A 24,373-nucleotide genomic window follows, 5' to 3' on the forward strand; every position below is an offset into this window, starting at 1 on the left:
GATTTCAGTGTCCTCTTGACACGCAGCACTGTTTCCAAGACATCTTGGCTCAGGCTCCAGTTCTCGCTTGTTTTCACAGTAGGTTTCAAGAATTTGTGAGACATCATTTCATTTGCTTTTATCTTATGATAGCTTGTTCATATTTAGAATTAGACTCTGACATTTTTATGGCTCAAAGTGGCTGCTTTTTTTTTTTTTTTTTTTTAAAGTAGGTCATGTGAAACATGAATGCATTGCATCAACACATCAAGAAGGCTTGGCGTATCTTAGTTCAGGCGCTTGGCATTTGATACCACTTCTCTGCATGCTACCCAGCCATCACATCCACTGGGCACCCCCAGCCTACCTAGTGCTTCTTCAGAGAGAGATGGAGGGTAAAGGATTCTTTCTCAGAATAATTGACAATTTATGGGAAGAGGCAACAGAGAGGAGCCAAGAACCAGGAACTCTAGATCTCTTCATCCATGACGGCTGCATGTCACAACCTGACACATCTCCCACTGACAGCCACAGGTCCAAAACATTTCTCCTGACAGGCGAAGTACCAAATGATAGAGCTACCAACAGTATACCCATTTTCTTCTCCTCTGTCAGAAAAGAACAGACTGCCTGCTTCTTTAAATCAAGTAGCAGTATGACGGATGCACATCTTAAAGCCCAGCCTTCGAAGTTGATTGGTGACCCATGAGAAAAGAAGGTATGTGATTAATTCTGTAAGATAGTTCATAAATTGATTGCACAAAATGCCCAAGAAGCAGCAGCACAAAACTTGAAAGCTAAGGAACATGCTCCTGCAACGCACATTCAGAACTTCAAAACACATATACTTGTTGGACTTAAAGGACCAACAACAAAATTATATGCCAGAACACTGAACTACTTGACTCACAAACAATTAAAGCATTCTTTCAGCATAGATTATATTTTGTAGGGTTATTTTTCTCAGGCAGTATATACAACAAAGTGGATATGCTTGCAGGAGTTGTATCAAACTCTCAGATTTCTTTTCCTGTAAGTTTTGGTCAGTCTAATTCCCTGAATAGAGGGAGATGTGGGCTGGACCCCCAAACTGAACTCAGCTAGATCTGCCAAACCGATGCTGGAGACTTCATCTCATAAAAAGTGGTTCTGGGTTGTATGTTTTTGGGATTCCTAAATTCAGCATATTGTAATTCTGACCCTTACTATTTTGGACAGAAGGAAAGGTGCCCGTGGAAGACAAACTCCTCTCATTTCAGTCCCACTTCTCCTCCTCTAGTCCTTTTGCAAAGGAATTACAATTGCACTTACATATTTCAAGGTTGGTGTCATTCAGCTTCTGAATCGGTTTGGCAAGTCCTATATTTAAGAGGCATTAAGTCTGTTGTGAATTTATAGCTAACCGATTGTACTTTCAAATAGAACAGCACTCATGATTTAGTACTAACAGTTCCACCACTTTTCCTTCGCTTCTAAATGCACAAACCAATTTTACTAACATGGTGTCCAAAACAATTCTTACACCTGCAACTGTCTTAGTACCAGAAAGTCTGGACAGACTCTGAGTTGCACTCAATTTTCTAATCATCTGCACAGTACCAGAGTTTCATGTTTACCTGAAACATGCCAAAGAAACAACTGTAAGGCTGCTGTATGGACTAACACTTCCGACACGTGCATAGACATGGGATCGCACTGCCGGTGCGTTGTTGTTATCTTACAGCTGGTTTCAGTCCCAAAGGCAGCAAGACTGGAAGGAGTTTGTTCACATCTGGTTAAAAAAGATCTTATAAACATGCCTGATGAGACTCAGGGTTAAAAGGGTATCTATCTTTGATCTTAGAGTCTTCTTCAAGTAGGTTTCTCATTCTGTTTACTCTCAAGCAACGTTTTTCAATCAGGTGTAGCAACAAGCAGAATAAAATAGCCTCAAGATCTAGCCCTTAATGCCCAGTTAGTGCACACTGACACTTAACTGCAATTATTTTCTTTTCCTAACTTGAGATACAAAATGTCCTGTCTGCCAAGAACAGCCCGGCACAGTTATGCCTGTCTTTGCTTGATGCAGAATGATTTTCCACTGCAGATTCATTATGTCATTGAATTCAGTCACGGGACTATTAACATTTTCACACATGTGGGAACTCATCTTGTGAACGCAAAGCTCATTTATTACAGTGATTTCTTCAGAGGCTGTAGTATGCTCGTTTCATAATGAGGATTATAATATGGACAGATTCTGAACTGGTGAAAGCATGCAAATTTACCTGAAAGCTGAAGTTTACAGCCAAGACTGTTTATTGCTGGTAATTAGTGGGCTTTTTTCCTTCCCCTGCCCCCCCCCCCCCCCCTTTTTTTTTTCCCGGTGTCTTGAGTAATTTAAAATATAATGTAATAAGGGAAGCTTGGGGAGTTTGTAGCAGAGTGGCTTTTGATTGCTTACTCTGAACTCACTAATGACTCTGATAAGATTGAGCAATTTAAAGAGAAGGGCCATCTCCACAGCCACACTGCAAGATGCATTAAGAATGGTGCTTGGACTTTTGCACTAAAGCCTGAGGAAAGAACTAACTACACTCTCTCTCCCTGTATAGCAAAATGGAACATAATTTAAATATAAATGTTAACTTAATAATGCTATGCAGCTATTGCAGCACCATAATTAAAACACGTTTTTATGTTGGAATATACTATTAGTATGCTTAGAAAACGCAAACCGTTCATGTCTATGAAATGCTCGCCCAGTTAACACTGCTAGCACAGAAACATAGAAGGAGTTTTGGTCACATATTCACAAATCTGTGCAATGAGAAAATGAAATCGGCTGCAGTTTTGAACACATATTTGTAAATTCTTTTCCTTAAGACATCAACAGCTAATTATCTAGGTCAGCAGAAGAGGGAGCTACATTTTTATTAAGAAGTTTAATAACACAGCAGCTCTGTTCACAGATGTCATAGTTATGGTTCGTATTAAAATAAATAATAATAATAAAGAACTCTCATTTTATTGAAATAGTAAGAGATGGTCTCCCTGCTGGTGAAAAAGAGAAAGCCCAGTAAAATGCCACTTTAGAGTTTCCTGGAAATGTGATGAATTTAAAGTTTCAAATAAAGCAAATGTACCAATTCAAATAAATTGATCTTTTTTGCCACAGGAAAGTAGATATTAAAGAGGTAATTCTCTTAGGTTTTATACCTACGCTGTCATTGATATGACTGCAAAGAAATATTATAATTTGGCATAATTCTTCTACATGAAAGTGAAATCCTACGTATATTTGAGTGTCCTCTTAATTAAGCTTATCTTAAACATTGTAATCTCACTCTTATTTGCAAGAAGAAAGCCTCTGACTGCATCTTTTAACTTACATTTTCAAGCTATAGGTTTCCTGCTCAGTGAAAGCTGTACCTTTTCCCTGGAGCAGCCTGAGTGCAGATTAGGAATGATGTTGAGCACCCAGGGTAGAAAAGATGGACTGCTCAAAACTGGGTTCACATGCACCGCACCGTACCTGTACCCTGCTGCTAATGAATGCACAGAAATGCTCATACAGCGGCAGGAAGAAATCACAGCCGAAAAATTAGCACGCAGTAGGAACACATGAACAGGTAGCTACGAGCCACTCAGGCTCTGGCTGTTCAGTGGTGGGTTACACTGTGCAGCAAGAGAGGAGTAAACTAGCCCATACCTACACAAGGTAACCACTGGGTAAGAGTATGCATTTCTAGTTCACACGCATGTGAGTTTTGGGGAGGGAAAGGAGGATAAAGGCCTTTAAAGTCTAAAGCAAATACAAGTACTGACAGCAGCAAGAAATATCTTTGTTGGCCCCGTCGTTGTAGAACAAAGATTTAACACGGGAAACACATCCAACCCAATGGCTGGGAAGTTAAACACCCAAAATTCCTAATCTATCCAGACAGACCATCACTATTCTCATGGCTTCTGAATGTCTGAAATTATATTACTGAAGTGGAAATAAGAAAAAAGACCCTATGGGTGCCAGTATGGATCTTCAAGCTCTTGAAAATGTAATAAAGGAAAAGCTTATCTACAGTTTACCCCCAACATGTGTGTCAAGTACACGCAATAAGGCAAAACTGCATGCTGAAGGGTTAACTTGGCCCTGAAAATCACGTATCCATCATCTCTCCGCGCACACAGTGAATGAAATCCAACCCCACTCAGTCCAGGGATGTAGGCACAAGGGTCATATTTTCTTGTAAACTCCAGCAGATGAGTAGACACATCTGCAGAGGGCTTTGCCAGTGAGTAAAGCGTTTTCCAAGCCTGCAACCCAGATCCACAGATTAGGAGTTAAATGATGCCCAGTCAGGGTATCTGACCTCTGTAGAAAAAAGCACCATTTTTTTCCTCGCTGTACAGTCATCAACATGTGATCGGCACATTATCCGGGGCCAGGTGATCTGGTTTGCAGACTACTACAAGTACAGGCACCCCGAGCTGCCTGCGTGCAAACCACCGGGGCAGCCGTGCACGCAGGCGGTGGGCTGCCCACGGCTCCCACTCGCCTCCCCCAGCCCCATGCTTTCAGCGCATCACTGGGATGCCTCTGTCCCCATTTGCAAGGGTCTTGGATGCCCGGCCGCCGCCCCGGCCGCACGCTGCACAGCCCCGGCTTCACGCTGGAGCCGGGTGTGCGGGAGCCGAGATAAGAGGCCTTTGCAAACAGCTGCAGCCGGGAGCAGTGCAGGAACCAGCTGTATTGGTGTTACCAGGGACTTTCCATTATCTGAAGTGTTCCAGCTCCACTTTACCTCATAAAACAAAGCTGGCTGTGTTGCTTGCTAACCCTCAGCATTGAAAAACCATAAAGCAGGAGTCACACACATAAATCACACCTAAATGCCTTCTGGGTTTTGAGCTTTTAAAGTTCACGTTTTCAGGCTCTTCTTCATAATCACAAGAACGAAACCCTCTCTTTCTACATGAAAATTGAGATACTTCCCTCACCATTGGAAGCCACAAGCTAGAACTTTAAGAAAGTAATGTAAGACTGGACATGAACTCCTGGAGGCGGACCCGGTGCCGATCGCGCACTGGTTTCTGGTGGTCTGTGGGACAGAGCAGGTGTGAAGCCCCGTGATGTCCTTTGGGGAAGCAGCCCCGACGGTCCCTTCATGCCATGGTTTGTGTGCACCGCCAAAAGTACGACAGCCTGAACTTTCCATCTCCACATGACAGCCAGCACCAGCCCTGAGGGTCTAGTCTGGAGGTCAGCCCAGCTTTGACACAGAGCCCTCTGTCAAGCATATCGCGGTTATTTCGTCCACCCTACCCTCGTCTTGTTCTCATGCAATTGAGCAAAAGCCTCCCACTATAGCCATTTTAAAATGGCCCTGTAATGGGAGCCTGTAATTTATCAAAAGGTACAATTAGGAACTCCTCTTTGTTGTCCTGGGGAACGATCCCTTCAGAAAGTCAAGCAAGCCACCCCAAAAGGTATGGAGGCTCTAACACTTGTAAACAAACGGTCATCTTTTGGGTATGCGTCTGGGTCATTGTACAAACAAAGCAAAAGTAACACAATAGGGCCAATGCCTTATTGTCTACGGGGTACTTTTAAGCAAATATTTCAGCTGCAGATGGTAAATACAGCTTCAAAGCATAATGATATCTAACTGGGAAACAGCTGAGTCAGGTGCATTTACTAAAGTGTGGTGAGCCAAACACTAATTACAGTGCGGTTGCATCAAGATTAGTGTTACATCTGACATATTTTAAAAGTAGGCTTAAACCAGTGCCACATGAATTTGATGAACCTCCATGAGCTTCATCCATAGGCATTTTATTGTGGCTAAAGAAGAAAGCTGCAAGAGACACAGCATGTTAGAAGATCTACTTCTCATTTCTGAGAATCAGCACCAAGTTTTCCTGGAGCTCTGACTAAGTGGCTGAAAAGTTTAGTCACTCACAGGTGTTTTGCTGCCATCTGTCAACAGCTGATTATTGCAAACCTGTTTACTCAGTCTAGGGCTGTGAGAGAGAACTTGCTATCTTTGCTCAATCTCTTTATACAGCTCCTGAGCATCTTCCCTCAGAACCAAACTGCCCCAGGGCTTTGGGAAATTGCAATCCACATCCCTAGATGAGCTTCACAGCTGGCCCCTACCTCTATGAAGTTCCCGAAGTTCAATTCTGGCTCAGAGTCCTGAATTTGGAGACTTAATTATAGCACTGTCATTCAGAGGAAAATCTTCACAGGCTGGGGTATTGCCATTACTTGCCAGATGCATCCACACCCTGGTACTGATTACATGCATTACTGACCTCAGCTGAACCATGAGAACAATAAGGCTAGCCCTGGTCAGGAATCTTTCTGACAAAACCTGGTTTCACTAGAAGAAAGCAGATGAGAATCTAACATATTTCACAGACTTTTGCTGCATGCACGGAGCTCCAGACAAATCACCAGCAGGCTCTGGCTGCGCCGACTCGGCAGGACCCTCCCTGCCTGCTGCCTGGCAGCTCTCAGTGGATGACGGAGAAACCCATGTGTCCAGGATCCATCAGCCTACGGAAGAAGCCAGGCCAGGCCCAATATGGAAGCTAATTTCTATCTGAATTGGAAGAGAACTTCAGCACATACCAAAGTGCTTTGGAGAGTACAGGAGCAGGTCCAGAGTCATAGGGTTTGTAGCAGAATGTGGGTCTCTGCATGGCCTCCCGCTGCCACGGACAGAGCTGGGCACTACCTGGTTTTACTCACACTTGTAGATACAGAACACTTGAAAACTCTCTCCTGGCAGATTGCTAACACAGCCATAAAGATCCAGCCTGCTGTGTCTGACCATCACCACTGGATTTTTCTAATGTGAGCAGGATTTTATTAAATACATATTTATAAGTTTCTATCTATAAATATAAGTCATTGTACAGGATCACCTCTGACTACTAATAGCATCTTGTTACCTGCAACCTTCAAATGGGGTGTTCAGCCTTTTGCTCCCAAGTACAGGCACCGCAGGGTTTGCTTCGATCTGATTACGTCTCTTCAGGCAGAGAAATTCTCATCTTGCTCAACAAGCATTTTACAGAGTGAATGGGGTAATATGCTGGCCCATCTGTCCTGTCAGAAGATATACATGCTAAATCTAAAAGTTTCCAAGCTTTTGGTCTCTGCCTCCCTGAATCACCTTCAGCAGCAGCAGCATTAGAGTAAGTTAGCCAGGAAGGAACAAAAGGCAGGAAAATGCTTGACATCAAATCGTCCCAGTGTTAGAAACCAAGGTTCAGCATCACTGCACCTTCCCATGCAGCACTATCCCATTAGGAATACTTTCATTTGATTAGACTGATCCATTGGCTCCTGGTCCATATTACTTAACCCTCAAACCATTATGTCTTATTGAAAATAATTGGTAATGACAGTTTTGGGTTTAATATTTAATACAGTGGTTAAATGGAGTTGTACTCTTTGTGGTTATAGTTTCCATTGACTAATAAGCAAGACGAGAGCAAAATGCATTTTTCTTCAGTTGTTACATTAGCAGAAAACTAAACACCACGTTACTCATAATAGCCTTAAATATTTTCAGAGAAATAACTCCCAAAGCCAAGCCAAATATTACATTGATTTGTGGTTTACTTGTTTTCCTTTTTCTTACTGGAGGACTGTCTTTTTAGAGGCTTTAAGGAATGCTGCAAGGTGGATGGATGGACTGAAAGGCATTTCTTTGCATGTCAGGCCAACTTTCAGACACCGCTTCACACAGCACCTTGTGCACGGGCTCCTCCTGCCTGCGCAGCTGCAGGGGCAGGGTGCAGGGTCCTCCGCCTCCCGCTGCCCATTCCTGTGGATAACTGGCTAGCTGAAAAAGGTCTCATAGACATAGTCCAGCTGGCTGGACAAAAATGCACATCGCTCTCAGCTTATCTGAAGTAAAGCAAAATACACTGTCTTTGGCTGTCCTTGTTACACAATAACAGGAAGATTTTGGTGGGAAAAGAATGTTGCAGGTGGGAACAGATAACTACAGAAGAGAAACTAGGGGCGGGCTTGGTATTTAGGCAACTAACCAATAATGAGCTTAACTTTTGTAATATGTATGAGCTAATTATAACAAGGCATAAAAGGTGACTGTAAGGGACAATAAAGGAAGTCTGCTGATCACTCATATTGAGTGACTGTGTCTTCCCTCCGTCGCAACACATTCCCACAGCTGCTCCTCTCGCCCTCGGCCGTGCCAGCACCACCCTCCCGGGGGCTTTGCTGCGGCTAGGCAGCAAAAGGTTAGGAGCTAGGTTAGAAAAATCTGCAAGGAAAAGGAGGTGGGTTTTCATCCCATCCAGAGCTCCATATTGTGGCACTACCATCTCCGAGGAGAAGCCTTCTGCACATTGTTCCCTTTTCTGCCCAACAGAAGGGGAAGGCTGTGGAAGAGCAGGGCTTGAGCAGCTGTGAGATATCTTAAATATAATGACAAACATATGGAGGTTTGTCCTGCAAGGACTCACCCACCTGTACAAATTTTGGGTCAGGTTACCTGGTGTCTCGCCAGTAGCTTCAAAAGAGTTTTATTTATTTACTCTAGCCAAGAATTTGGCGCTCTATTTTTTAATCTGCCCACATCTTTCACCTCCTCCTGTAGCGCTTGTTCTCCCAGGGCTTTTTTTTGCCATTAACACTCCCAGTTCTGGATGATTATTACATTAACAGGGATTCCAGCTGAGGGTGGGGCTCACTCCCAGCAAATTAGTCAGTGTGGATCTCCACTCCCCCATGGCTTGGTTCCCACCAGTATCTGAGCAGGCTTGTACATACCGCAACTCTGCTGGAAAGAGACCCCTCATGTGTCATTCATAAGCTGAGCAGATGAGACAGAAATGACACCCAAGTACCTGAATTACAGAAAGAAAACTGACATTTACTAAATACGTTCTGTAATTTACCAGTGCCAGATGCTGCTTCTGCAAACCTTTCCTGCTTGCTCCTACGAGCCGAGCTTTTGTATTTCACTTTGTACGCAGAAGACTCTAAAGATTCTGGATACAATCATAAGCACGCTGTAAAGACCAGATCCTTGAAAGAGTTGAGTACCTCCCCAGATGTGCTAACTACCCGTCTATAATTTTATTTGGATCTAATAAAGTACACAGACTGAATTCTTAGAAAAGGATTCACCGGCACCAATAAACTAGTACTAGAATTTGGTCTTACTAATTCTTCACCACACTGAGACAGAAATGATTTAAGCTGGCCCATAGCAGCACTCATCCTTTCTGAGATGAGGCTCCTAATTCCATAGCTGACGTTGGAACCAAACCACAGACATCGAGAAATAACTCAAACCACTTACAACGCAACTGTCCCTTATTCAACCTCTACTACATTCAGATGAACTTCCTGAACTAGGTGGTCAAGCAAGGTTAGCTTCACAGATCCTAAGGTGGAAGAGGAAAGTGATTTTCTATCATTGAAACTTCTGAGGCCGCACATTATAACAGAAAGATCAATTTTCCAAAAAGGGAAATAAGATTGCTGGGTGGAGTCGATGCTTAAAATGGAGTTAGCATTGTTTTTGAACTTATTTAGAAGCACGATGGAGAAACACAGCTTTGTTTCCATTTATAAATGTCCAAAATGACAACCTGAATTTAGAACTTGACAAGTGCCAGGCTGACTTAATTGGTAACAGAAGGACCATATTCTAGCTGAAACATAGGTACGCCACAGGCAGTAGGCAGCAACCTGCCCCAGCTGACCACAAAGTCAGCTGGAGAAAACCAGGGTGGAGAAATGTCCTATTAGGTCCCTTCAGTGTTCATCTGAGGCCTGATTCTCCCATATATACCTGTACCTAACCAGTCATGTCCACAGCGTCACGTTAGGGTAGCATTTTGGATTTATTCTGCTCTGATATCAAACAATGAATAGCCCTACCTAGAGTTCTCAAGAAAGGAAGAGACATTTGAGACTATTCCTCCAATATCAAATGTACTTGTAGATTGAGACAGTTTAATCTGCGGTTCCCAACAGATTTCTTCTAAATTTCTTCTAGTTGAACACAGAGCTGTGTAATTCAGCTGCAGGGGTTGAAAGGGGAAACGTGACATGAGAAGCCATCAACATCTCTCTTTCAGAAGTGTCTGGAGAGCAGCTGCAGTTGCTTCCCTGAATTTTGCTGCAAATTGAGGTTTCTCACTGCCAGCTGCCCCAGGGTACATCACCCCCAAGAGCCTAAGGCTGCACTCCCCTAGGCCAGCCGCATGGGACCGGGGCCTTTGGTGGCAAACCCTGTTCCTGCTGCTCCCCGTGTGCTATCAGCACCTGCGATAACGTGAGCACTTCCCCGACACAAAGCACGGCTGGCGGCGGCAGCAGGGGCGAGCGGCTCCTCTTCAGGCAAGCCCAGTTTCTCGTGTTTGCTGGAGAGCCTCTGAAAGCTGTATGCAGTTAGTGACTTCCTTCTTCAGAATTACCTGCCCCGCCCCCCCCCCCCCCCCCCCTCAAAGCCATGTAAAATAGATCCGGGCAGGAACTGAATTCATTACTAAGTACAAATTACGATATCTTTAATTTTTACCTATCCACAGAGGGAAATGCACCTTGTGCACCATACAAATCCAATTTAAGCGCTGAGAATAGGCTCTAAGTAGGACTTAAGTAGTACAGAGGCCGTTAGGCTGACCCTCTAGACTGGGGTTAATTTCATCCAAAAGCTTTTCCAAGAGATAAGGAAACAATCTTTCATGTACAAAGTGCTTGAGGAAACCAAGAAACAGTAAAAGAATCTGCCTGCTTTGAAAGCTTTGTATCTCACCTCAACACTCAATAGAGAGATGTGTTGTGTTGACGTACTGTAGATTACACCTTAGCCAAATGGTGAAGTTAAAAGGAAACAGGATCCCTTGACACTGTTTTAGACAACCCATAATACGGCGCTATCATTAAACGCAGTTTACAAAAGGCTTCTATTTACATGTCTGCAGAAAATAGAACAGGGCGCAGGATGCTGATTGCAGTGTAAATGTTAACCGAGGGACTGAACGGCACTCGCTGGGGGTGCAGGAAATCTAGTGCAAACAAAAAGAGGAGAAAACGGTCTCGCTTGTCCGAAGCAGCCCTGCATCCTGGCAGGATGGCTTGCGGTGGAAACAGAACAGCCCTTACGGTCCAAACAACTCAGTCATGCCACAGGGCAAGATGAGGATTAATGGGAGATAGCCGGCAATTGAAAAGATGGCTGTGAAAAGGTAGCTCAGTGCTGAAAGAACAAGAGACAGGCCTCGGCACAACTCAGCCTCTCTGCCGGCTGCTTCCAGAAAAGGTCTCTAGTACTGGTGGCCAGAAGTTAAAAGAGGTGGCGATGCACACCTGTCCCTTGGGAATGAAATGTTTTCAAGGGAAAACCTCACTCTGTTGTTCACACCTGGGCCATTATATGTGTGTGAAAGTCTACCGAGTTCACCTCGGAAAGGTGGGGCTCTGCTACGGGTGAGCGAATCCACATCCATTTTGCTCCTGGAGTGCTTTGGAATCGGGAGGGGAGAAGGAAAGCCCAACTCTAAACAATTCTCTGGATAAAGAAGAAGAAAATGCCTTTTGGCAGGAGACAGCTGACTTCAGGTGCATATCAATTGCTTTTAATTTCAATAAGAAAAAATGCAAAAGCAACAAAACCCCAGGAATGTTCTTGGTGACCAGAATATGACCAGTAAGGATCAAGACATCAAGTTTATATTATTTACAGACCGGGGTTATTTTGGGCAGTGCTGTGTCCTTATTTTCTCTTGCTTCCGAAAACATTTCCAATTAGGACCCCTGTAGAGGTGAATGCTATTTGTGACTCTGCTGTTTGTAACCGACTAGTTTTACCCACACACTCAAATAACCCTAAAATGACCTCCATTCATGACTAATCTAGGGCTGAATTGAAAGTGGTGCCTTTGAGGAGAAAGCTCTGCATCGCCCAGAAACAGCAAGTACCGACCTGTGCTTCCCCACTGCTGTCAGCAGAGCCAGGCCACTTACTACCCACTGTAGCTCTTGCCCCCCAGTTACTATATGGAAGCTTGTAATGCCAGGGTTTGTACTTCACCCAAGGTTTACCACAATTTGACCCATCTGCAAGCTTAGACATCACTGCGAGGGGTCAAATTCAACGTATTATTCTATTATGTAGCAATTAAGACCCAGCCCTGCAAAGACCTGCTGCGAACAGCTTTCCTCAGAGGAGCACTTCCCTGCCAGGCCTTTGCATCATAGATGTGCTGTGTCACACACGCTCTAGTATCGTGTGTAGCCACACATTGTCATTAACCACCCTTTAGTAGGTAATAGGGTGAAACATGTCAGTGAACCATAAAGCCAGACTGATTTAGAAGATAAATTGTAATGGCCCAGAAGTAGCTGTTACAGTCTTTTCTGTCAATACTTTGCCTTTAAAAAAATCCCCTAAATACTTACTAATACTATCAAATGTAAGGGCTGTCGATAATGTATACTTTAAATAGGCCCCAAACACATTACATAATTTGAATTTAAAAAGTCCATCTCAACGATATTTGAAGGTGTTGAAGCAAGCCATCCTGTCGCCTCTGGGACGATCCTGGGAGCAACGCCGCTCTCTGCTTTTTCACATTAACCCTCCCTCGCCGCCCGACCCGACTCTTGCTGAACTGAAGGTGAGGATAAGACACAAGAGAGAGAGAGACAGAAACCTGGGTGTAGCTGCATGATGCATCAGTTCCAGTGTCAGAGCCAGTGTCAGTTGCTTCTGCTCCCTCCCCTACAAACAAGGGCGATTTCCAAGAGGCATCATTTTGGTGATGCAGGCTGCCGTGTGGCCATGTTGACGGCAACGAGCCATGAAAGTGGGGTGGGAGTGAACGGGAAGGAGCAGCTCGATGGGACAGAGACACTTTATGACGGTTTCCTGGCCCAGTAACGTGTGCCACACTGATGCACCTGCAGGAGGACAGCAGCAAGCCTGGAGGGAGGCTCTGCCCTTACTTTGCCCCATCTCTCAGATCATGGTTTTGTGTTTTAAGTAACAGTACCGTAGCGCTGCCATGCATAAGCGCCTGCTTGGCATCTCGACAGCTGGCTGATCCAGGCACGTACGCAACCCAGCGTGCATTACCACCGCTGAAGATTACTGCTGGTTAGGAGAGCAAACGAGTGGCACATACTGCGATTACGCAAAACAGGGATCATGGTAATTACTGGATAGCTTCAAGAGGGAGGCAAGAGGAATTATTTTTCACATTGCATGTATTAACTGTCAGCGTTAATTATCAGTATTTATGGCTGCCACCTCTGGGATTAGCCAAGTAAGCCCAGTGCGATGAAGTAGGGCATCACTGCTGGAAGTGGAATCATGCTCCTCAGGGCAACGGCGGAGCCATGGGATAATCCCAAGTGTCTTTCAGGTGTCATCCACCTCCTCTGTCTCTCTGGCAAACCGACACACTGCAGTTTTGAACGTCAATAGCATTGAGCAGCAAATATCTTGGCTAAGGCATCTGCTGTCTTTAGGTTTTACTCAAGCTGAGCCAATGCTCCACAGCCTCCAAAGAAAGGGATGATCCTACATCTGCGGAAAAAGCTGACCTATGTATAAATATACTACGTACAACAGAAGTCACATGTCTAATCCTTCTGTTGGGAATCAAGATCTAGACTTCTGCAGTGTTTAAGGGCCTGGGGCTAACAGAGGGTAAAGTCCTCTTTGTTATTAGTGCAGCTGTTTCAAACACATCCAGATGCAGTTCCACCTATGTGGGAGGGCACAGCAGGAACAAAATCACACTCATGCCTGGAGCTGCCTGGATACAAAACAGAGGCAACGCCGACAGAACCATCACCCTTTACCAGGCCCGTTTCTAAAGGAATCAATAGCTAATTTGGAAGGCAGCATTTCCAAAATCTTGCAAGTAGTAATGCAGCAAGTTAAAGAAGGATGTGGAAGGTGACTTGTTGCACGGCGGAAGCAGGAGACCCCAAAGAGTTTTCAGGAAAGGTGGGGAGGGCAGTTTTGGCTGTGGTCAGGAGCTGTCCCCCAGGGACGGGCACTCTTGGATGCCATCTGCTGGTGCCCCACCTGCTCACTCCGCTTAGGGACCCGAGCTGATCTAGCACCAAGACCATGGGAAGGAGCTTTCTGACTTACTAACCCACACGAACATGACGAGAGATGAAATTGTGCATGACTAATTGTATTCGCGTACATGTTTACAGTTCAAGGCCTGTATGTGCTCATTCTCTCCGGACTAAGTCAGCAAACCCAAACTCTTAGGGCTGCTCTGAACGCCACACACATCCACCTGCGGTGTCGGAGCTCACAGATGAAGGCCCCAAGGGTGCAGCTTCACTTGTGACATGTCTCTAGGTCACTCAAGTGTTCAGGAATGGCTATGCTGCGTACAGTTCTTGAAAAAAGGAGGATTAGAGAAAGAACAGTGCCAAGAACTATCATCCCCTCCAAACAATTCAAGAATAAACTTTTTTTTAATGCCACAAGTAAATGTTGTGTTTTCTATTTAATCTTCTTAACACGCTAAGTAACAGCAGGGATGCACACGCTCCCATCTCTGCAGTAAATGCCCAACACCAGCGACAGCTCCACAATGAAGACCAGGCATACCGAGTTACCATTTCAAGATTGTTGATCATTTCAACTCATAATTTTTTTTAAATGGGAGCATTTCAAATTATATTTTAAGATATCCGAGTCACCCCCACAAAGCACAGTCTGTAGGCTGAGGCACTATCCTTCATTACATGGACTGACACAAGGTAAAAAGCTTTAGGGCACTACAGGGATCTTGGTGAAGCAGCAGCAGAAACTACCATGGACTAGAATAGTACAAGAATATTAATTCGCACTGCATCTGTTGGAATATGATGAAATTGTACCTCTTCCAGTGTAGGCAACAGTAACTATTTAAGAGATGCCCACTAAAGCATCGCTAATTGTAAGCTTGTAACAGAACAAAGGCAGTACTTAGAAAGTTTAGATGACACTTTCTCCCTCATCTAGACCTAGAAATTCTCTGTTACTTTAATGAGCTAATTAATCATACCGTACCCTGACACTTCTGTTTTTCTTATAAATTGTGGACATTATGAATGTTGTATGAATCAGCCTCCTGCAAACTTATTGTTGGAACTAGTCTTTCAGTGTTTTCTAGTATCTAGTATCAGTATGTTTTCTAGCACTGTTGAGATTGAGGATGCACTTCTGAAAGAGTTAAATAAAGCAGGGTCAATTATCACTGGAATGTTAACCAGAACTCTCTAGGGCAAGATAAATCAATAGTAAATACAATCTTACTGGAAAGCGTGTGTCATTTTCAGTTCAGTGTACTGGAGAGCACACTGCTCTGTTAAATTAGTAAGAATTGTAATAATACCATGCCATGTAGCAGAAATAGCAGTAGGTGAAGTTTCCTCCATGAACTCAAGAAGTGATGCAATGGCAGCTTGTATGGATATAATTGTATATTTTGCTAGAATCAAAAATAAAGGTTTTAATGTATTATTAAATTCCTTGCTTGGAGGCAGGCATTCACACACCTACAATTATTTTAATTGCATGTTTGAGATTTTTTTGTTTTTCAGAATTTTATGACAGAAGCTGAAGCTAAAATGAATACCTCGCAATATACTTTCCTGAGTTTCAGTAATAAGTTCGTCTCTTTGGGTAATGGAGCAGTTTGTTCAGTGTGTTATATTTTTAGTTTTATGGAAAGGTTTTGGAAAAATTTGTGCCAAGCAAAATATGTGTGGTAAGCAGTATGCAAACTACTGTAAATTACGTAAGTCTGGAGAGCAGAAAAGAACAAGTTTGGAAGCTGAAGACTACACTACAGTCCAGGAAGAGGTGGACAGAGGATTCACACGTTGCAGCCTCTGAAGTCCTTATGAAATTGTGCCTCTTAGACATAGGGGGAATACAGGCTTTCTTTAGAAGGGTATTTGTCATATTAGGATGAACTGCATTTTAAGAAAGACAAAATATTGTATTTCTGTTTGAAAGAATGACCCTGTGACTATCTGAGAAATTTCACAAAAGAACAAACCAACGTTGACAAATGATGCTCTTGTGGTTAAACTGCAAGTAGGGGGCTGGCGATGCGAACTTAGTCCCTTCTCACAGCAGACTAACATAGAGGTTTGCAGCATGTTCTTACTCTGCAGTAACTTTTCATATCTATTCCTGGTCAGCGGGATGTAGCTTAGCTCACTGTCACAGCAGGATGGTCATGGGAAGACCAAAATCCTTCTGCTCACCACACAGTGCTCTATGTGATTACCATGGAGCATCTGGCACACTACACACATCCCACCTGAGGTCTGGTGGAGCCTTTTACTATGACTTGGCCTCAGTTCCTGAATTCTTCCAGAACCTGGAGAAAAGCATGCTGTTCTCCCTCCCCGAAGCCTGCTGCTGGATCCCCCAGACTGACGTTTTCCCAGATCTTAACAAAAGATAGTATCTTTCATCTCCTTTACACCTGTGGATCACAAGAACTACCAAGACCAGTGCAATTTCATCGATGTCAATGGTATTTTTCCTGATTTAAAGCAAATTAAGTGGAATGGGAATCGGGTCCGAGCTTGGGGGGTGTCACACACTTTGCCATTTGCCACCCCTTCCCACTGGGGTAGGAGGTTGGACAGCAAGCGTTCATATTCTTTCGGCAAGGGCATCTCCTCTAGGAAAAAAAAGATCCATATATACCCAAATCTTGACTTTCATTAAGCTTAATGCATCTGCAGCCAATTGAATTTGATAGAAAGCCTTTCCCAGGTAGTATTTAAGCTCATCAAGAACCCTAATCAATGGCCGGTAGTTAAATGCGTTCTTAACTTTTTATGTGCATTGTCCTTGTGCCATGTGCTGTGATGTCTTTATAACAGGATCATTAGGGAAAATCACAAAGATTAATAAAAATATAAGGTGAATTGGACGCAAGGGATTCCATTAAATAGAGCTGGATTACAGACAAATGAGGCTCTGCGGTATTTTGAGCTGTAATATTTTAAGTGGGTTTTTGCTACGCTCTATTGTTTGTTGGCCTTTTTCTTAGTTCTTCCTTTACAGTTGTACTAAGCTCATGTGAAATAAGTTGGTCCCAGGGCTAGCCTAGAGTTGGGAGGAGAAAAAAGCTCATGTTCACAAACTGTCATGTTTCTATTCTCCCTCCTGGAAAGAATATGAAACCAGGACTTAAAATAAAAGGCAGAAATTCTAAACAACCCCTTCAACTGTTTTTATTCAAAGTCAGAGAGTTTACAGCTGAAAAATTCCATTGATCCATCGATACATTTCTTAGAGAGGAGCAGGAAAGGAGACTGCATTTATTTCAGGAAGATAAGCTCTATTTAAAAACAAACTGTTCAGCTCCAGGCTGAGCTCCACATGCTGACTCTAGCCGTTAGAGGATGTAAAAGCTCAGCAACAGGCGGTTGCTCGCCAGCCACCCTTCACGGTGTGAGCAGCCATCTCTGGTAGATGGAGACTTTTGGGGTAGCCTGGGGCAAATCACTGCATCCCCTTGTGCCTCAGTTTCTCCATGTAAAATGAGGAATGATGGCTTCGTCTTTTACCTTTTGTCTTCATTCAAAATGCTACAACATATTATGTCTCTTGCCACATATTATACACAGCACCTACTATCATGAGGCTAGAACTAGTTTGGAGCCCGTAAATGTCAACGTAAGTGCGATACTAATAACTTATCACAAGACGTCAAGCGATAAGGACAGTCTGGGAACACAGGAGTGACTTGTGCATTGGTCTGGGGTGGAGATGTAAGAATTAACTCTTCAAGCACTATAATAAACTTTATGGTTTCCATTTCCTCTGTTTTTCACAGAAAATCCTCTACACCATCTCTGTGTTTTAAGGAAGTCTTACCTCGTCTGTTCTTGTTCTGCTGACCTGGGAACAGGCTTCAGCAGTCTTTAAGGCACCCAATATTAACATGAAAGTCTGTAATCACATTTTCACAGCTGTTAGAGCCCACAGTGTCACTGGGAGTTTGCATGGCTAAAACAGAATTTGCTGTATAATCCATGTGCTCTGCTGTTCATGCATGGTAATTATGTATAACAAAATCCATAAGGAAGGAAACAGCTACATATAGTCTGCTTTTAAAACCTGAAGGGAAAGACTTACTGCTACTATCCAAAGAAACCAACTTAAAAGAAAATAATTTCATTTTTGATGACCAACAACCACTAAACCATCAGTGCCCCCAAATTTCACAATGCACTTGCTGAGCATCCTTGCTGTTTCAGATGGTCAGCTATTAATCTCTTTCAGCCAGCAGATACAAGGTTCTGTGTTACAGCTAGTTTCTCTAAAAAGCAAATCTTTGACTACACTCATAGCACAACTAACAGGCCCACGTGCTGGGAAGAGGATGGTATAAAGATGCCAGAGAAGAGAATGACCTCCATTTCTGGCTACCAGCATCCTGCCCCTAGTGCACATCCACTCCCAAGTAAACTGTAGACCACAGAAGATCTCATTCCCATGCAGAGGGAGATACATGACCCGATTTCCAATTCGACATAACTTACGAAATACCTCTCCATGGAAAATTTAGGCAAAACAAAACTGTCACTGTCATATTTCCTACCCCCTTACCTCCGCCTATTCAGTATTTCATGGGAGCTGTAATTTGGGTGCCTAATTTAGTTCTGTGGTCAGCATCTCTTACAATGTATTGCTTCTGAGAACTTAAAAGCTGTGAAAAACATGCCTGGCCATAGCAGAGACAACCTGAGCACAGCCCCCAGTAAACAGAAGACATTGGATAGAAGAAATCAGTGAAGCAGAGTTTCCACTAAGCACTGAGACTAGGCTTATAAAATAAATGCATGATTAAGAAGAAAAGTGAGGCTCTGGGGCAAAATTTGGTGCCCTTAGCCTCAAAAAAAAATCATCCCAAAACCACTGAACAAAAAAATCACCCTCCCCCCAAACCAAATTGATTTCAGCAGAAAAGTGTCACAAATATTTTTTATATCACTATCAATCTAGTTGAACCTCACAAAACCATAATGTAGGCAGTAAAGTTTGGACCAGCTTTGCCACCAATAGCCTACGACTAAACGTAGGTTTGACACATGGAAAATCAGATGTTCATAGGAATTGCTTTATTTTTAGGCCCTGTAAGAACTAACTCATCTCGATATCTCAGTTGCATTCACTTCTCCGCTCCCAAGCTGTGTCTTGCCCCCCAGTGCCTTAACTGCCCACCTAAACACTACTGCCTTTTGGGGGCAGGGGGATGCGGTAAGGGGCAAGGAAAAGAAACAGCCATCAGCAGAGAAGTGGAGCATTCAGCAGGCAACAGCCTGGTGCTCCTGCTTTTGAGGCTGCTCTTGGGACTCTGGCATTGCCCAACAGGAATATTTCTGCTTTGTTTAACACAGTGAAAAAACATCAGTCGACACTGTAATGTTAAGAGTGGTGGATACAAGTACGACCGATAAACAAACACGTCTTTGTTTTAATAGTGGGGAGTGACTTATCATAGTTAATTATAGGAATTTACAGCTATTTATGTGAACTCAAGAAAGCAGAAAACATTCATTTGTTGGTAGTGTAACTGCTGGGTGGAGGCAGCCCAGATGCATTGAGATGAATGCTAGACTGTATCTTGTTTGTCTTGTTATGCACAACTTTACTATGTAAATTTGAACTTCAGTGACTAGCTACTTGGCACATTAGAATGTATAATTACAGACACACAAAAAACCCATGGAAAGTGACATTTAAACATCGTTTCTTTGTCACATATCAGTTAAATATAGAAAAAAACATATTTACTTTAATCCGCAGTAGACACTTGGTCTCGCACCTGCTGCTCACACGCAAAATATGTCATTATCACTCAGCATCCATCCTCTTACACAGAGAAAACAAAGTCACTTTGGTTCAGTTTTGTCTCACTTCAAGCCTCAGAGGAGCTGCACTTACTGAGGAATGCAGAAAACAAAACCAAAATAGCGCAACATCAACTACAGTTCATTTGCAGGGGAAAAAAAATTGCTGCTCTTGTGTGTATTCAATAATTATCCCAAAACAATCGTGATGTGATGGCATGAACTCAACAAACATTTTTTTCCCCCCTTTTCAAAGGCCGTGCGATGCTACTGATACAGCACCGTCATCATTAGCAGGCACACCACTAGGGCAGAAAGCGCCTGGCCAATGGTACGGAGCTGGCAGAGCCAGAGACAACATGGTACACTGCACGCCGCTATTAGATAATGCTGCTTATGTCCTACATATTTCTTCTGGACAGGAATTATTGTGAACAATTATTTTAAACAGGTAAACCACCAGTTTCTAAAGAGCATCAGAACTTTTGCTAGGAAGGACCTGAAAGCATTCCTGGCTCTGTAAGGACAAGATTCAACTAGCAATCATCTACATCTAAAACCCGCAGATACATAAATAATTCTCTAGTACTGCAGTGGCTACCTGCATCATCCTCGTCAATGCATTTATCTTTAGAAGACCTCCCGAAGAAAGGAAATAAATCTTTTTACAGAGGAAGGACCAAAGTAGAGAGATATTAAGGGCGGAGTAGATTGTCTGGAGCAGCACAAAGTGCAGACCTCCCCAAGCTAGCACTGCCCTAACCTCATCCTCTGTACAGTGCAGCGACATGCAGCTGTGACAGCTCATGCTCCCAGCCATGAGGCTGCCTGTGCTCAGGCTGGGCTATTTTTGAACTCAGACTCTCAGCAAGGCTTGTTCGAAGAGGACTAGATGCCAAGGAGCAGCGCTGGAGCCAGCTCCATCCCCACCATGGACACAGACATGCCCCCTGTGACTCACCCAGGATTACACCCAAGGAATCTGTGGAAGGAAGAGATCGGAACCAGAATCTGCAGGGAAGCACTGAACCACCTTCCTTCCCATAAAAACAACATTCAGATTGGACCAGATCTTGGAAATTTTCCTTTCTCTTAAGTAAGGCCAAGGATTAAAGGGGCGCAAGGACCCAGGATTTAGGATGTTTCAATCCAGATATTGCAATCTAACGTAGTTTTGATTTAAACTTTCAAATAAGTCTTCTCCCAAACTCAGGTTTCTCCCAACAAATCGCTAACACATACAATTAAACAACAGCATAAGAACAAGTTTTACACGATATCTCACAGAACATGGGACGTGTCTACAAATACCTCAAACTGTCTGTGTAGGATGCAGCCATTTCTGGGGTGGAACCAGCAAATGGTGCGACTGTCGCATAGCAACAGTATTCAGGAAAAACCTGTGTTTAGTGAAAACTGCAGCAGGGGATTTACAGAATACTGTGTTAGTGCTGAGGAATCACACAAGCCAACCAACTTTCCAAGGCTGCCTGTATCTTTTTTTAAAGAACCAAAGACACGGAGCTAGTTTTTTTCCCAAACAGTCCTTACCTAAGGACACCCCACCTTGTTTTCTTGTTAAAAACCTCTCAGCCATTTATATATTATACCTCAAATCTGGACGTCGTGCATTTCAGAAGGAAAAGTGAGCAGCATCTTCTGGCCTATGTTCCCACATTTTTGATCCACTATTTGTTTTGCAGCTATAATGATTATTTGTAGTGAAGAGATCAATGGAAGTTCTAAACATACTCCTGTGACATCCGGCTTACAGCTTGCATTCAGTGACAAATGAAAATAACCACACCATGCGTGGGTGTCTGAACAGGTAACGCAAACATCCAAAGCATAACAGGCCTGAGGAGATACCACAAGGAATACCGATTCAGACTTAAAATGTCACATGACATCATTACACCGTGTGTAACAAAAATAAGGGAGCAGAATGGAAAGGTTGCAAAACTGCTTGCAAACCACACTACCAGGTGGGATGTTGATGCAGCCTCCTGAAATGGCAAGTGAAGCAAACTGTGTAACCCACAATTAATGTGTCTAAAACCAGCCCCTCCCCCCAAAAAAGTATCAACCAGTTGCAGGAAAAGAGAAGAGGAGAGTGAAGGCAGGAAAGAAGGAAAACTTATAAATATTCTTAAGGGATTTTATAGTTAGACATATTATGAAGCACCAAAGACATCTGTAAAATCTGCTTCATTCCACACTAGTAGCATCCATCACACAGAGTGCTTAAACCTTTGTGCTGTTTTTGATTTCTCCATGTGCTTCATTTTCCATCCATTAATTCCTTTCGATCCATTCTTACACATACCTCCTACTTTAACAAACCTTTACAAACCTGTACTGTTTCTCAGGTCACACTTCAATTTGTGAAGAAAAAACCCACGTTTGATCTTTTTAGGTCTTTCCTTTATAAAATAATACTTATTCCAAATGGCTTTCTACTGGTCTGGTTAGGTTTTTGTTTTCTCTGTTTTTTTCCCAAGGCAAAAATTATAATTCATCCCGGTACTACTGAGCTCCTCTTTAGCAAGTGCTAAACAACCAGAAATACAGTGGCTACTGGCTAAACTTCAAAAGCCCGGAGTGTAGTCCCAGCATGGAGGCTGCACATACACGTTAGAGCGAGCTGGATGCATTATACATTTGCCTGACTTGGGTATTCACAGCTGAGGAAATCAGGTTGATTGGTTCTGCATCTTTTGTGAACTCTGACAGATCCTGACCCACATTTGTCATCCTAGTCATTTTATTCCAACCATAAAGGCGACTTTATTTCCACTCCTTACCTGCTCACTAGGAGGCAGGAGGCTGGTTTATTAGGAAAAGAGGTAGGCATTAATCAAGTTACGCGTACAACACAGGGCTTTATCTAGTATTTCATACGTTGGCCTCAGCCCATGTTTCAACTCAATAATATGCGGCGTCCAAATGCAAGTGCAGCCTGACCTCCACATCTAAAGTGAAAGCACAAGAAAGCTTCACCTTTCTTTCCCTCTCAGCACTGGCCAAAACGGGTGCCTACACACAGTATTAATGGCCCAGCCTTGCTAAGGACCCCCAGGCAGACTCTGCTATCATCTCTCTTAGTCGCGTACTCGCCCCACGCTGCCTTCAGTGCATCGGCCGGTGAGCGCATGCAGAGGAAAGGCTTCCCCTGTTTTCCCACCTGCCTACCTTCTGCAGAGGCAGGGACACAGGTGAAGCTCTGTACGCCCAGATGACGGGACTTGCCTTGCACTCACACAGCTCCTTACTTGACCTTTTCACAGCCAAACTCCACGCCTTCCTGCACGGAACTCTTTGGCAGAATCGTAGGTCACCTCTCACAGCTTCCTGACATGCACGTACAAAGCTGAAACTTCCCTTCTGCAGATAAGCTGTTTGTTCGTTTTCACAATGTTATCCTGCCTGTGCCAGTGCATGCTGTTTTAAGAGGTAAGAGTACCCATTTAGTTCATCCCCAGACTGGATTGTGACTTTTTTTCTCAATGTAACCTGAGACAACGTGTCCCACTCATTTTCTGATCATGTCCAGATTGTTTCTCTCCCAAGAACAGGACGCTTCATGATTTCTGACACTGAGTCGGAAGCAACTAAATCGCTCGACAGTTTGTCTTTGAACAACAGGGATGGGAATTGATTATGGCTAAACGAAGCTGTCAGACTACGATTTACTAAGACAAAGTCATCTACATCACCTTACTCCTTACAGTGTTTTGAAATTTGCAGACATGTTACTAGTGAGCATGTATCGATCACTGTTCCTTGGATGTGGCAGAGAGGATTTCCCTATTGAGTGGCTAAATGATGTGTATGTTGGAGCAGATTTAATTGAATGCAAGTATGTTATTGGTAATTTTATTCAGAATTGCCACACGAGACAAATCACACCCATTACTGAGAAGTACAGCTCCTGGAAGGGGGCCCAAACCTGCATCTGAAGTTAAAGGCATTGGAAAAATATAGGGTGAAGGGGTGGAAGGAAACCTGTTAATTGATGAGGAGCATTGCAGGGACATAAGAAAGGGGTTCCTCTTATAGAACTCAAACCACTTAAAAACTGAGCGTCTAGACTCCTTTTCCACATACAGATAGAAACCTATTTTAGACAACTATCTGAAGACATAATGAGCTACCCAGTGAGGACAAAGCTAAAAGACAAATTAAAATAAATCTCTTAAAATTAGGCAAGATGATTCTACTCTGTAGCATGAGTCTGTCCTGAGATATTCCTTATTTTCCTTTCCTCTCACAAAATATTTCAGAAGAATAGTAAAACAGGTACAGAGTCGCAGGGGTAAAAATTAGGTAACTGATGTATGCAGGTATTGTCTGTGATACAACGGTTTGACAATACATATACAACAGCCTGAAACATGAATATTTATAAAGCAACAGTTCCTAATTTTGCAAAGGTCTCCGAGTGTGTGAAAAACACTATGCTGAGTTTGCACGATAACAGTAAAATCTAGAAGACAACTAATACAGTCTACCCTTCACTCGGTG

At 43.3% G+C, this 24,373-nt stretch overlaps 1 long non-coding RNA gene across 7 annotated transcripts in view; it reads right to left on the minus strand.

Moving 5' to 3' along the window:
* Window positions 1–24,373, minus strand: part of LOC119157794 — a 786,943-nt gene that overhangs the window by 85,176 nt on the left and 677,394 nt on the right. The window lies entirely within an intron of this gene.

This window comes from Falco rusticolus, chromosome 15, assembly GCF_015220075.1.
Source record: "Falco rusticolus isolate bFalRus1 chromosome 15, bFalRus1.pri, whole genome shotgun sequence".
NCBI lineage: Eukaryota > Metazoa > Chordata > Aves > Falconiformes > Falconidae > Falco > Falco rusticolus.